The sequence below is a fragment of the Amphibalanus amphitrite genome, unplaced genomic scaffold, assembly GCF_019059575.1.
Source record: "Amphibalanus amphitrite isolate SeventyFive unplaced genomic scaffold, NRLGWU_Aamphi_draft 000435F_arrow, whole genome shotgun sequence".
Taxonomy (NCBI): Eukaryota; Metazoa; Arthropoda; class Thecostraca; order Balanomorpha; family Balanidae; genus Amphibalanus; species Amphibalanus amphitrite.
The window spans coordinates 494,310-510,723 of record NW_024881929.1 but is presented as its reverse complement, the minus strand read 5'-3'; positions in this window follow the sequence as shown (position 1 = coordinate 510,723).

Genomic DNA, 16,414 nt, shown 5'->3' with positions numbered 1-16,414 from the left:
TGGCTGTATGAGCATTGAATACATGAAGACATATGTATGTCAAACCATGTCAAACTGTATTTTGTAAAAGACGCTTCTTCTAAGATAATTGATGCTTTTAAACGATATCCGAGAGACAGCCTACCAAAACGCTTATGTGCACGATCATCTTGGTAGTTGGTATTGCTTCAAAGAAAAAAGTGTATTTTCATTGCAGTTTGGACATACACTCAGAAATGGGAAAGTGAAAAACACCGCGGCATATTTATTTGTTGTAAGAATAATTGTAGCCCCTGAAGATTATAGGCAAGTAAGAAGTGTTGTCAAAGTCAATACAATTATAATGTTGAAGTAAGTATGCATTACATATAACTCAATTGGTACTAACCCGCGCCCTGATGGGGGGGGGGCATTTTGGCCCCCCTGTGGTTTTTCTTAAATAGCGAGAAAACGGCGGCGAGCGCCGCCAAATTTTGGTACCTTACCAAACATCAATTTGACACCTTCACACAAAATTTCAAGTCACAGGTCACCTCGGGTCAGGAGTTATTGAGGTCAAATTAAGGTCATGTTCCAGTAAAAATGAGCAAAAAACATGACATCTTGAAACGCTCACCAATTCTACAGTTAGCAAGCAATTTTAAAGTTCCTTATGTGGTTGTGTAGAGAAAAGACGGTGCTACAAAACTGCTATCTCGCATTTTCGAAATTTTGGAATTTAAACCCCCAAAAATAAAAAAAATGATTTTTTTAGAAAAACTCAACAAAATTCCGAATTTTTTTCGAATTTCGAAAAAACGGGATATATGTGATAGTCCCTGCGCTCTTCGATATACATACCAAATTTTAGATCGATACCCCTTTTTTGCCAAGTTATAGCGAAAAAACTGTTAAAAATTGATGACGTCAAATTTTTGAACTCAATTTTTAGCAATTCTAGACCACGTAGCGCAAAACGGAGACCACCATTGAACTCCCCGTGACGAGCTGCATCGAATCGATACCCATTTTATGCAAAATATCAATTTTGAAATTTGACCTAATTTGACCTGACCTTGACCTGACCTTCACCAAAAAATAATCTCAACTGACCCCAAGGGCTGCCTGTCCCACATAATCGCATTTGGCATATAAAACGGACCATAAAACATGCATCACATGATATTTTTAATTTGTGACCCTCAGTGACCTGACCTCTGTGACCTGACCTGGTATAAGTGACCTCAAATAGCAAAATATGTGTTTGAAGAACATTTCCCCATCGATCGATGATTTTCAATGAAATGCATTTTACTCGATTTTACAACGCATTTCTTGAAATGCCTGTAAACGGTGAAAATTCGACCTTTGACCTGACCTGTGACGTCATCGGTTTGACTGAGGTCAATGAAATTGGGTCACAAGGTCGTTCCCCGTTGGGGCTATCCAACGCCGTTTGCCGCTTGTCGCTATGTTGCATGGTTCTCGAGATCTTAGGGGGGGGCCAAAATGCCCCCCCCCCCATCAGACCGCGTTGCTCGGCAGACCCCATTAGGGAGCGGGCTAATAGAAATTATCATTAAATATGCCAGTACAATGCTCATTCGATATTACTGCAGGTTTGAACTATTAAAAAAATAGCCGGAGAGGTGTGGTGTGCCTAAACTGGTGTAAACTTTAGTTTTACACAGCACAGCTACATGATTCAAGCACAGTTGAGACTTTTAGCAACGGATGCGAATGACGGTAAGGATAATTTGCTGTAGTTTCTTCTACATTAATTTTACATCATCTGATTAAATTGTGTTCGAATTCGTGGAAGTTTTTTCTTTTTCTTTTTGTTATGACCGATTCCTACAGATAAATCTACAAGAAAAATAGCTAGGCACCTACTTCAAAAACTGTAACTATATCGAGTTTCATTTGAGTTCATATTAGGATAATTTCGCTACCTTTAATTGGAATAAGCCAAGCAAAAGATCTTTGACACTGGACGTCCTTAGCATAATGTCAAATCAGGCCGCCGTGGGTCATTCATAAAATTCAAAGTAAATTTGATATCACTACCATTGATATTGAATATCAATTCGATTAAGGCAAAACGATAACTCGATTACATGCCCCTTCAGGATCACCTTTAGGTCAAGATTTACGCATTTTGATAAGGACACTGGACCAATATTTGAAGTTTGAATAATGATTATCTTGAAAGGACTTCTGTCGCAGAAACTCGCACACACACTAGGTCAGCCCTCAAAGGGCCCGCTAAATTGACGTATCAATTCGTGCTCGGGCACATGTTTCGCTCACGTGCCATTTAGTTTGTCAGCTAATCCGATTTGCACTCCTATACCAACATTGGAATTCTCTCCCAGAGGGCTGTGAATTTAATCTACTTGTTCTGACCACCTCCCCAGAGCTGAGCAAACAACATCGCCCGCAGGCCAATTGAATTTCCAGTGTCGGTCTTATGCCCGGGCGAAATTGAACGACGGAGGGTGATTGATGCGGCCATGCCTCAGAGCGCTGTGATGTATTCGACGTAGGGCAGCCGGACGTCTCGGTGGGCCCTGATTCCGGTTCCGATAGGCGCGGCTGAGAGCGGGGCCGGAGGGGTACCGGAGCGGAGCGGCGGCTCTGGAGGACCCTCGGCCGGCGCCGGCTGACCCAGCGCCGTGTCAGCCCCGGCCGGCCCCCGGCGCCCGCACGACACTCACCTTTTGTTCCCAGTATGCAGAGGAGCACTAGAGCCAGCGCCGGCGGCATCGCGGCGGTCCGAGGGAGGGACGAACGCGCTGCGGGCTCTGCGCTGTCGGCAGCTCGGCCGCCCGGACCGCCGCCGGAGCCGCTGACACGGAGCGCAGCAAATCACCGCCCGGAAACCGGCCCTCGAGAGCCGCCTGGCTCAGCTCAGCGCGGCTCAGCACGGCTCAGCACAGCTCAGCGCGGCTCAGCGCGGCAGCCCACCATTCAGATCAGCACTGGCCCATCGAGCGGAGAGCCGGTCTCACTAATTGTGCGGCAAAAAGCCAACACCGCTTGTTCGTCGTAAACACTCTGCTTCGCCGTGTTTCCGGCCAAGCGGCCGGAAAATGCAACTGTCACCGCTAGACAGCCACGACGGGCACGCCAGGTCACCTCGGGTCACATCAGGTCACACCAGGTCAGCTGACCCCTCATCAGGTCGCATCCAATCACCATTTAACCCTCCTGCGATGTCACCAGGCCACTCAGGTCACTGACGGCTCGTCCTCCCTGCCCACTCTCCCCCGCTGTCCGCAGGGCGGTACGAGTATACAGGCGGCTCTCTGCCCTGCCACTCTCCTCAGTCACGAGCGGCCCTCCCCGGAGGCGGATCTGCGGACAGACGAGCGCTCCCCGGCGGGCAGCCTCTGAGTCCGTCTGGTGAGCGCAGAGCCGACTGGGCCGGCCACCGACTGGCGACCCTGCGCGGCGCGGCGGGCAGAGGTGCAGAGCGGGACGATCCGGTCCGGCGCGGTCTGCGCGCTCGGCGGGCAGAGAGAGCGGTGACGAGAGAGGATGGGAGGGAGGGGCAGGGGAAAAGGAGCATGTGAACCAGAGAACGTTAAAGGAATTTAAACTCACGTCTTGTCCTAATGCATCCCCGTGCTCTAAGCAGCAAGAGATATCTGGTAAACAAAAAGAAATTCGGTGATTGGTGGTAATTAGTGGTAATGCAAACCTACGATAAAATTTGCTAATCAAATACCAACTGTGATTGTTTCACATAAGCGTTAGACTTTACCGCACATTTTGTCTTCGATCGGCTAAAACTATTAACAGCCCATGAAAATGTGTGTGGCCCATTGTCTTCACAGAGTAACAGAAAGAGAAGCGTAGAAGAAGGAAGTCAGAAAATGGCATTCAGCAATGTGTGGCGAAACCACCTCCTAGATAATATCCTTATGGCGTAAAGTTTTCGAGATTTGTGATAATCATCCCTCCTTTTCAGAGCGGCCGACACATGATTGTTTTTGCGAAGTTCCGCTGTTATGATGCATTAAAGGATTATCTGCAGGATGAAGATGTTTTCCAGATGTCTGATATGGACTAGACGCAAACTGGAACTAAATTCTTTGGACTGTTTGTAAGTCGATTCAGTCGGATTATAAAACGATTTGGAAAGCTTTAGTGCTTAAAGAACGATTGATGATGTTGGGAGCGTCACCTGAGTTAACATTGATTATCATATGAAAAATCATTCTAATTTGTGCCGCGTCTCCCCTTCATGATAATGCGTCCAAATGGAGGCAGTGCACGCTAGTGTACATACCTAACGAATCTAAAGAGCAGGTACACGAACAGGTGCGCAGGCTTACAAAGTGATAAACCAAATGACAAGTACGCAAACATTTTCATTACATTCACTGGATCCAACGTGACTTGATTACAGACTAAAACCGACCACCAAACATAGAAGTGGATGTCACAGTTGCACCAATCTACAATAAGACCCGTCCAGCTTCAATGTTTTATAATAACATCGAGCAAATTCATCTCTTGCCTACCGATTCTTTCTGAGATGCTGGCTGGAATTGAGGGCAATGGCGGAGGGCCGCGGTCGGCCGAAGCCCTCTACTGAACTGTAGCTGGGGTCGTTGCGTGACACGCTTAGGATAGCGCTGAGCTTCAGATTCGGGCACAAAGGTTTCATTTGGAGATGCTGAGAGGGCCGTTTAGCATTTCAGAGTCCTCGCTAAAGGCGCGGTGGCAACAGAGCCTAAGCGACACCATTCCTTGTGCGATAGAAACAGAAAATGATGCTGGATGGAGAGCTTTGACGGTTGACGCTGCAAAGCTTTGATCATATGATGTACAGGTTTTGTTAGGAATCTCAAGTATGGCCTCGGTGTAACAGTATGCATGAAAACGCCTTCCTCAAAGTCTATATAACCTCGCTTCTGATAAAGCAGTGGCAGCAAATGCTGGAATTCAAGGAAATGAGTCTCCAAATTATCGTCTTGTTGGTATGCACGACGACGATGCATGATTTCAGTGCGCTCCTCGCTTGGTTCATCTTGAAGGGATTCCGCAACCTGCAACATCGTATTCTCCTCAGCATTAGCTATGTTAGGCTATCATACTCGTAGTAGCCTATCGCCATTTTTCTGGACACTAATCCTCGTTCTGTCATATTTATCTTTCTGTTGGTATGTCCGACTGCGTCTTTTTCTTTCCTCTCTCCCTTGTCCTTCCTATCCTCTTCCTTCTTCTTTTCCCGATTCTCGTCAGAACAGGCCCGATATCCGGTGGCCCGAGGCACCGGCGGCGGCCCGCCTCTCCTCCCCTCCCATCGGGCGGGGGCGGCGCCGGCCCGCCCACTCCCTCTGCTCTGCCCCCTCTCTCCGCTCGGTGACCGGTCGGCAGCCGCGGCACGCCGCCGGCGCGGCCTAATGCCTCTAATGAGCGGCCATCGGCAGCACGCAGACCGGCAATGTCAGCCGCTGGGCGGCTAACCAGCAGTGACACGGGCCGCCGCACGGCCGCCGCCGCCGCCCCCGCCCCCGCCAGCGCCGTCTCTGGTCGGCCGCCGCCGCAAGACTGATCCGCGCCGCCCCGCCTGACGCCGAGCGGCCCGCCCGCCGAATCGCCGGCGCTTATCGGCTGTATGAGCGGCCGTCGGCGGCGGCGGCGGGCTGCCGACTGTCGATAGCAAGACGGGTCCGGCGCCGCTGGCTTGTTGACAGATGGGCGTCGGTCGCCGTCCGGGAAGTTAATGCTATCACCGCGGTGATCGTGATAGCCCATTGTGCGCAGACCGAATGTCCCGGCACCGTCAGCCATGCAGTCGGACGGAGGGGCGAGCAGGGCTGGCGGAATGGACTGATGGGACGGACTGGCTGACTGAATGGACTGATGGGGCGTGCAGGCTGACTGAATGAACTGATGGGACGGGCAGGCTGACTGAATGAACTGATGGGGCGGACTGGCGGACAGGCGGCCTGGTGGGACGGACTGGCTGACTGAATGGACTGATGGGACGGACTGGCTAACTGAATGAACTGATGGGACGGACTGGCTGGCTGGATGGACTGACGGGACGGGCAGGACACATGGGCTGATGGGACGGGCCAGATGACGACGGACTGATGGACTGGCGGTTGCAGCGACGAAGAACGCATACGGAACGAAAAACGCAAAACGGAAGGCAGGCAGACGGACAGACGAAGTAACGCACGGACGAATCGACTGACACCAGGGACTGACTTCTGGACTCAGGAATGACAGAGAGGATAGTAACCGACTGTAAAATATGATCTGAAAATGACGACGAAAATGAAAATGAGAATGAGGGACGGTCTAATGAAAATAATATTGGTCTTGCGTATATTTTGTAAATCTTGCGGGATTGATGGACTGACGGAAAGATGGGCGACGGCGTACGTACGAAAAAAAGACGAATGTACTGCGGACAAGCACATGCTCCAATAGAAGATGGAGGGATGGACGGGCGAATAATAAACTGAAGAATGGGACGGACAGACGAATGGGCAGACGTATGGACGGCCAAACGGACGAGTGCACGGACCACGGGGCGCCATGTGACGGTCGTTGGGGCCGAGGTGACGGTCGCCGGCGCCGACGGGGCCCGTCGCGGCGATCAGACGGCGGCGAGCGGCGGGACGGCTCGATCGGATGTCTCGGTCGGACGTCTCGATGGCCGCGAACCGAGTCACGGCCGATGGTCGATGCTCGGCCGAGGGCGTCCACAAGGTTTCCGCATGGCTCGCGGCCTCAAATGTTGTCGTTTCGTCTCCTAGAGCTGTATCGAAGATCCCATGCGGAACGTCATAAAGGCAGATGTTCGCCGCGATCGAAGCAAGAAGTAGAAATAATTGTATTAAAGCCATGTCAAACTGGCTCAATTGCATTGAATTTCGGGTAAGAAATTTCATATTGCAGCATCACAGCAGCTCGACACAATGGCACGGGCTTTACCTTATCACGGCTCAGCATGACGTCTCACTCAGGGCTGGGTCACAGAACCAATACATTGGCCTGGTTCGGTTCGGCGCCAACAGTAAATCTGGCTGATCTATGCCTTCAGGTCGCCGATTTAATGTATAACGTCATCACTCCCGGGGGAATGGATAGCACTAATCAACATTGCTGAATAGATCAACAGCGCGGCAAACCAAATCGCGGCGGCGGCCGTCCGGCTGTCGACAGGCCCCGGGGCGCTATTATTGGATGCTCACGGCGGGCCCAGTGTCACAGCAAACATCGACCTGGCTCAACAAACACCTCTTCATTTGCATGCAATTTGGGTGCGGCGGCGGCGGCGGCGGCGGCGTCCCGGTCGTCTCCAGCGGACGCCCAGTGGCTCGTGGCAGAGTGATGACGCCTCTGTCGGCATCTAATTGGTTTGCCGGGCCTGTCCCCTTCCCCCACCCCTCCCCTCCTCTTCTGCGAGCGGAGGCGCAGGACGGCACTCCACAAGTCGCCGCGGCCCGGGCGCCGGTGTCCAGAGCCGACTGATTGAGTGTGCTGCAATAGAGGGTAATTGCGCGAGTTCAAAAGTGAAGTTGGCAAGCCGGCCTGTAGCGGGGCGCCGTGAAGTTTTGTGCTGAAATGTCGCGCCTTGTCCGCAGCGCGGTGAAGCCGTAGTCCAATCGATAGGTGGACTGCCGGTGCGGCGAGCAACAGCGCAATCAGAAACGGCGCCTTTGAGGGCGTGTGCCGGTTCCGCTCCCATGCGAGCTGTAATGTAAGGGTTTATTTAATTGAGCCCGAAGGCAGTTCAATTTCAAACGATGAACTTTCGAACTTCAGAGTAATCAATTAATTTGCGGCTAATTAACTTGTATGATTGCGACGAATATTTCGAATCGGTTGCTCAATCTGTAGGGTATTCTGGAGTGATTTCCGGCTAGCTGACGCTGTGACCTTATTGTGCTTAGTGTCTGTACTCTGTAATATCCTTTGAAGTTTGGCTTCACATACCCCAATAAACATTTCTTAAAACAGTGCAGTGGTGCGGTGGCACAGCGGTGCAAGGCAAGGCAGTACGGAGCTTCAATACCGCGCACACCAGGCCTCCCTGCGCCTCACATTGCAGTTAACCTACTCGAACAATATCCTCATGGCAGCGCAGCACTGCGCAACGAGACGGCATGCATTGCTCAGTACGGCACAGTACGCAACGACACTACACGGAACAACGGCACGATACGGGGATACGGTATACGACAATACGGAAAGGCGACACGGTTAGATGGCACAGAACAACAGCGAAATACGACACGGAACAACGACACAGTTTGATACAATACAACGCACGGTACGATGGCACGGTATGGAGGCACAGCGACGACACGGCGTCACTAACAAGCACAGCATCCCACCATAGTTCATCCCAACACACTGAAGTGCGCCACTACGCAGCGGCTCTCAGTCCGCAGCAGCTCAGTATTACGCCACAGCCGGTCGGGCAGATCCGGCCCCTCCAGCCGCTCTCGTCGGCCGACCATCAGCTCCGATGGCCTCTCTAGCCCTCTGCTGCTCCGTCTGACCGGGCCGCGGCGCAGGAGACGCACTCTGAGCGAGCACGGTAGCTTGTCGGGCATATAACTTGAGGCGTCAAGTGCCCGGCTCAAAGTGTCGGCCGTCGGCGTAAGGCAGCCGTCAATAGTGACGCTAAGTGACATGTGATTGGGTCACATCTTGGATTGTTTGTTGGGTCTCTCGGTGGCATTTTAGAAGAAAACGGTCGTGGTCGTGATTTCGATGAATTTGCTGACAGCACGCAAGGGCGCTGATGGTTTAGGAGCCAGTGACGTTACGAATGCATTCATTTTTTATCGTAAAATTCTAATCGTCCTTCAAGTGATACCAACTCGCACGGTTCCTATCCACTTAACTTTTGCCACCTTATACGGATCATTTGTTTTAAACTCTTGATAACGTAAACCGTCTGCCAATGCCCCAGTATTCTTCCTATTCCTAGTATGCATTCCTGGTTACAGTCTGCCCTTCAAGTACGGCTATGGCAGGTCACAGTTCGCAGGTGTTACGACCAACTATTTGATTCCCGTTGAATTGAAGTTTTCCTTTTGAAGTTCCACAGACGCTGTGATCACCATGCTGGTATCGTTAGCGGCCGCCCCAAACAGCTGGCTCCCCCAGGACTGCATCCGGCTGGTATACATGACCCGGGAGGCGAAGTTGAGCCCTCCCTTCCCGCCACTCCCCTCAGAGCCGCGGCCAGTGGCGTTTGGTCTTCGGCGCTCTCCACAGGGCGCATTAGTGGCAGAAATGAGGACTCTATGCCCAGGGGAGCTTTCATCCACTGCTGGGAAAGGTGCCCCAGACCATCTCAGGAGCTCTGCCTCAGCGTACTTTACCCCATCACCCCCCCCCCCCCCCCTCCCACCGGCGTGTGAGGTGGGGACGGGGGCGGCAGTCGTCCCAGACGTCAGTCGGGACGATTGGGCTCACAATGGGATCACAGCCGGCCGGTTTCCGTGTCAAGCGGTATCGGTATTTCATTCGGAATATGTCACGCACTGTGGCTTCCAGCCAGAGATTGCTTCAGCAGCAGCGAGATTACCAGGATTGTGTCTAATATTTTGTTATATATCACAACACGCCATGCTATTCATAGTAAGTTATCCTTCTCTTTATTACGTAGACGGTAGAGGGAACGGTGAAATAAGATGAAGTCTCAAGTGAATTAAATGAGATATAACCTAGCATGCACAATGCATATAAGGTAGGTACACAAGTATGTACGAGTACCTATAGTTGAAAGAGCCTTGTTCTTAGTGTATGAGTTGTTACATGTTTTCCAGGCGACGTGAGCTTGACAATGTTGAAGATAATATTTTTGGGTCATTCCTTCCCCAATATACAGTTTGAAAAATTAAATTGATGAAATGAAACGTAGTTATGGTAGCTTTGAATAACACAAATTAACGGCGAAAAAGGTGACCTTCAACCAAATCGCCTTATCAAAACTTGAATTAATATTTCCCGATTGAGGGGTTTGGTGCCCCAGGCTTTGCTGTTTTTTTTTTTCACGACTGCTTTTCACTCACCTAAAAGTCAAGATTTCCGCTACTTCACCTCTCATTCAAGTTGGACTTCTTTCCATCTAGGGGAAAGTGGGTTAAGACGCTCAGGGTAGGTAGGTAAGACGGGCACCCCCGCTGGCCTCTGCAGACCAAACCAATAGCGCTACGAGCGAGAAAAGTTAGGACCAGAGTTGCCTTTCCCACCACACACCACCATTGATGCCTGGTGAATTTGTGTTCAGTCAATTATCTTTTATTTTGATTTCTTTAAAAACACTAAGTGACTCTGTCACTGAAAACATTCATAGTGTATTGTGCAAACTTGTGCGTGCATCATTATAGAGTTAAAACTCGTGATCACTTCTGGTGCACTCACATGCCACCAGTGTTAATGTATAACGCGGATTCGCTTTGCCTGCATCAAACTGTCCACAGAGAAGAATCGTGCTGAACTTCTGACAGTGAGTTTGGGGTAAGACAACCAAGTATGGATCCAATGGTTGTGAAAATGTTGATGTTGCCGTAAGAAAAAAAGAAGCATTTCTGGGGAAAATGTGTTCGATTTCGATACTCACAGACATCTCAGCAATATTCCTTCGGTATACACTGTAAAAAATATTGACTAGCCCCTCGTCAAATGATTCTCAACGCTAAATGTCGGGGGTACAGACTAGTTTTGCATCCTACTTTTGACACACGCTGCGAGCCCCTGGCTTGTTTTGTGTTCGTCAGATGACAGTTACCAGGTGTCGGTTAGTTTTTAACACGTCCCAAAAATAGCTGGAGCGTTTCTGCCTTGTTTTGGAAGCAGGTCCTCGTTAATGCTGTGTATGATAACAAAGTACCTAGTAACAATAATAACGAAAAACAATGTCAAAACGAGGGCGGCTTGTTTAGTGACGATGTTCAAAAGAAGCATCGTCTTGTTCCTACTTAACGAATGAAGCTCAAACTAGGTCAAAACTAGGGGCCCAACTAGGCCCTAATCAACCCATAGTCAGATGACCAGTAGATCATACGCCGCCCAATCCAGTCATCGAATTTGCCAGCGAATTCGTTTGAAGACCATCATATTATTAAATATCGGTGGTCTTCAAACGAAATCCCTTACCAGTTTGATGACGAATTCATCCGGCCCATTCCAAAAACGCTCAAGATAAAATGAAAGTGTATTTCTGAAATAATGTGCTTTCTTGCAATGCACCTTTCGTATATCAAGCGAACCTTTCACTTCCAGCGCCCGTTTACAGTTATCAATCGAATCAGAAGCATGCACATACCTATCGATAGATCTGAACCTAAGAACACAGAAGACATTTGTAGAGTACTATAGTTTATCCTCTGATAATGAAAATGAAAGACGGCTTTGCAAGGCTTCTGTTCTGAACTAGGGATTATATATAAGCATACGCATTCTCCACGAATCTCGTATCTTGCCTTTTCCGAAGTACTTGAGACCAATGCGCGACTGTATCAATGCGGCTAATCTCGAGTATTTATTACCAGCTGTGCTGGTCGGTGAAAGTAGCTGGCCGTCTTACCCTACCCATGTGGCCGTTTTACCCCATGGGGCGAGGCAAGACTTTTTTTGCAAGGTGTTGTAAAAATCGCTACAGTTTATTTGTTGCATCAGATCTATGTTCCCTCTTTTGACAACTGGAAGAAAGATGTATTTTTTCACTCAAAATGGCTCCAAAGTTAGGGTGCACGTCTTACCCCACTTTCCCCTACCTGATTTTCAGATCAACCCAGGTCGCTAACTACGACGTCATACCTAAAGCTTTGCAAGTCCAAAAGATAAACGAATGCCACGCTCTCAGTGGCAACTGCCAAGAAAGAAGTAAAAACTTCTACGCTCAGATTGTTGACATGCCGACTGGACTGCTTACTATCTTTTTCAGCGACTTTCGCCAACTTGAAATCACAAAGCAGCCTTCGGATGAGTCGGATCCATTGCTATAAACTTGGAACTGCAGCATTTGGTGACGATTGGCATATGGCAGCAGTTTGGCAGCGTCCTGTTGGGTGTCGAGTTGATGTTTGCCTCCAGATTATGGCAGGCTGACAGCTTTTTACACCACTCCAGCGCGGCGCCGGGTGCCAAAAGACGCACGAGCGTTGCGTTGGTTGGTTTTCCTTCCGCGGGACTCTGCAAGGCGCTGAGTGGCCCTTGAATAAATGTACCGATGTGGGATCTGAGCGCGGATGGATCGCATCGTATCACCCAGCTGCGGTAGATCCCCCTGGTGAGGAGGCGAAAAATGGCGCATTCTCGCGGGCGCCTGGGCGGAAACCGGCGGCCGTAAATAGCGTCGGCCGGTGCCGGCCGTGCTGATGAAAAGACATGACTGGGACGAACGGGGTGCCTGTGAACGGACCGCGATCGACCCCGGTCTGTGGGGAGGGTCGCTCCACCGCTCAGCCGGCACGGCCACCGGCCGCAAGCCTCCACCGTTCTTTATTATACCGAGGCAGAGAGCGGCTCGGCTCAATACAGAGGTCGGGACGAAATGTGTCGCTGATCAGCCGCGTTCCGGCTGCCGGCAGCCGTAAATATGCACGGCCGATGGCTCCGCATTGTAGGATGTGACGGATTATCATACAATGCTATAGTTTTCCGAGAAACTATTTCGTTTCGAGCGGAGCTTCCAATAGCATCCAGGATGGCTGTCATTGTGGGGATCGAGATGCATGGATGAACGGATGGATGGAGCCAAGTGAATGAGAGCCACGGATTCGGGCAAGCCTGAAAGATTTCTGAAAGGATTGATGGGGATACCGTTGCCGGAAAACATGTGCAGAGTAGTCGATGCAAATCATAATATTTCAATTCATGAAATGGAACAAGGGGACTACTTACACTGACCTGTAATGTAGCTTATACAAATCACTGATTGTACTTTCGATTACCCGTGCCTGCAGACAGACATGTAATTTATATACGTCCACGCCTAATTCCTCGGCAAAATACCTAAGTATGATCAAAATATCAAGTCAGTTTCTATAGGGTAAGGAATAAGGATCCAATCCAATTAAAGCATTGAGCACTTCCCTGGCGTTTCATATTGACTCTAAGAGCAGCGCCCCAGGTCAAAGGAGCGCTACAGCAACCAGCAGCCTAGCTTATGCGGCAACACCTACCTCGCAGAACTTACACTGAAAATCATTAACATTGCAGGTATGGAAAGCGCAAGTGTGCGCTTAAGTGCGCTGTAGTGTTATACGCAATAATGCGCAATCAGCAAACAGAGCAATGACCAGCATTCCGTGCAGCCAGGCAAGCTCCCATTCACGGGCAACAATTTCAAACAGGCTCAACGCCTCTGAGGAGAAGGTGTAAACGTTCACGTTCAGTCTGCCGTGATATATCAAGTGAATATGTAAAGTTCTCCGGTTCTGAACCAAATAACGTTTGTGTATGCGTGTAGGTACCTATTTCTGTGTAGGACGGATACGACCACGAACGACTGCGTTCTCATCTGCAGTATTGATCTGAGCCGTGACCGGAGCGGACCTCAACTGACGAGCGTCCCTCGCTCCCGGCAGAGACCAGCGGTCCGTGCCAGAGACCAGCGGTCCGTGCCAGAGTCCAAACTCCACACAGTGTAACCACCAGCCGTTCGGCACAACAATGGAGCTACCCGGTCCGGAGCTTTACCCAACCGCCCTTCAGGAAAAGCCTATAAAGCACAGACTTCAATCGCGATTCCTCTTCAGGTGGAACCGGAGAAAACACAAGAAGCCACCTCCCGAGGCGGGTTGACGGAGAATCAAACGGAGCCTGCCGTGCCTCAGGGGACATTGTCTCCTGTCTCAGAAACTTCCCCTGAAGGCGCCGTCAACGAGCGGGCGATCAGAAAGGAGACCTGAGTGGTGGAGAGCGGCGCAATAGAATGTCGGCCGGGCTTTGGAAGTACAACAACACAGACATGAAAAGGAGGAAGGCCACGGACGATCTGGGATAGACTGATGAATGCGAGAGAGAGAGAGAGAGAGAGAGAGAGAGAGAGAGAGAGAGAGAGAGGGAGAGAAAGACAGACAGATAGACAGGTAGGCAAAGAGAGAGAGAGAGAGAGAGAGAAAGAGAGAGAGAGAGAGAGAGAGAGAGAGAGAGAGAGAGAGAGAGACAGACAGACAGACAGACAGACAGACAGACAGAGAAACAGAGACCGCAGCCGTATCCTGACCAATACATCCTGGGTGTTTCAGCGGACGCGCTATTTGACCGAGCTTCTCTATCAGTCGCTATAACCGGACGCCTGGATCGTGGACTCCTGGAATCACTCGGGACCCGGACGCCGGTTTAACTATAGCTGCACCGGGAGACTCCATTAGGGCGCTCACAAATCGGTCGACATTGGAACGGCACCCGGTGCACGCGGATGTATGTATACTGCAATGTAGGTAGGTTCTGCGTACCGGACCAGTAACTGCTGGGTAAGGAGCGATGTTAGCTGATCATTTCCTGTCAATAATATGTGCTGAGAGTGGAGAGCATTTCGAACGAAGCCCATCATTGATGTAAGGGAAATGTAACGACGGAGCGGGTCCAGATGGCACTCCCAGATGTTTATGCATCCGCTTACAATGTCATTTCTTGAAGTGCTCACTGCTATGACACTTGCCTTGTTATCCCGAATGCGAGAACCAATAACCATGCCTCGGATAACATTGAATAATGCCTGTGATTAGAGAATGAAGACAACTATTTAAGAAGTTATTTTTAAGCATAGTTAGCTCTGGGTTGATAGGTATCCAGACGGTCGCCCAAGAGGCTGATAATTTTTGCACTCGCACTCGTGTTTTGATGAGTAACGACTGAGAATCAGACGCTGACTTGTGCAAAGTCGGCTTTTGACGTACGAGTCTGCTTACCGCGTCACTAGCACACGACCCAGTGACGTGACCAGAGCCAGTGACGTGATCAGTGCTTCACCATCCGTAAAAACGCTCAATAGCTTGTAAAAATAGCACGACATAGAAATGCATTACCGTAAGAAATCCTCAGACCGCACGTCTGGCATGGTCAGCTGCACATGAACGGGTTGTCTCACAGTGCCGAGAGCGTTCTGTACCTCTCGCACCACTGACGCCAGCCCAGGCGTTGAGGCGTTGTTTCACAGCTGACAGGACTACACCGTCGGCACTGGGGTGTGATTATCGCTAACAAGATAACACGGCTGAAGTACGGCGAGAGCCGCCCGTCTAGACCGGCTGTCTGCACAGCTCGTCTGGTGTGACGTGTCCCGCTATAGGTGCTGTCTGCCGTCTGGCCCCTCGGAACGACGCCGGGCTGGGATTTAATCCCACCGGCGGTAAGCATTTCTGGAATTAGAGCAAACCCAGGCAGGTACCTATACCTCCTAGCCAACAGACGGGCTTAAATTTCTTAAATTTGAAGCTTGAGTGAAACCCAGTCAGGATCTTTGAAGAACCTCCTCGTTCTCTGGCCTTGTGACTCGTGAGTTGTGACACTTTTTGGTTTGATCGATTGCTAGACGTCCTGACACTTCCGGTCAATAAAGTTTGATTTACGATTGCGCAACAGAGCAGTCACATCAAACTAGCATTTGAACACGCGGCGAGTGTTAACATCACGTGACCATAGGTCTTCAATCATGTTTGTGATCTGTAGTCATTAATCAAATCACGTGGTACGTACGCAAGGCCAAGGATGACGCAGAAGGTCGGGGGGTCGTCAACATCTTGCAACAAAAGAAACAACCGATAGCCTTTCGCTTCTGCCTCCGTTTGTATATTTTCCGGTCAACGTTTTGCAGCGCGCGTCATTTTTCACAAACGCACTCACTACATATGACGCATTGACACGATAAGTAATTGTGAGCACCACATTCTTTCAATTTTTTCGTCCCAACTCGTTCACTCCCGTTCGGCCGTCAGACGGCATTATTTTCTTTGTTTTATGCCTTCCTCTTTATTCAAACCTACTCTACGACCAACCAATCGACCCTTTCCTGTAGCCATTTCAGACTGGGCCAGCCAGCTTGCAGTCGGGCACGGCTGACAGCCGGCACGGCCAGTCTGAGAGTGTTGCCGTGTGCGGCCGGTCCCAGGCGGCGTCCCTGCAGGCGCGCGCGACGGTAGGCCTCCACGACCTTGTCGGCTCTCCTGCGACATCGCGCGGAGACGGAACGGACAACAAAAACCAGCGCCAGCGTTGAATAGGCTGTCAGCCGGCAGAGCGGCCGATGCCAGCCGTCGGCCGAGCGTAAAATTACGGCCGAATCGTGACGTGGCGGCGCCTGCTCCGCCGCCCGGGGATCGGCCGCCGCATGTCGCCATCGATGGTGAGATGTGTGGCCGTGGGCGACCGCTGCCTGCCCCGAATGGGAATCGATGGCCTGGACGAGTGGCCCATGTTTGCCGCTGGAGATGACATGCCGTGACATTTACATATTTGT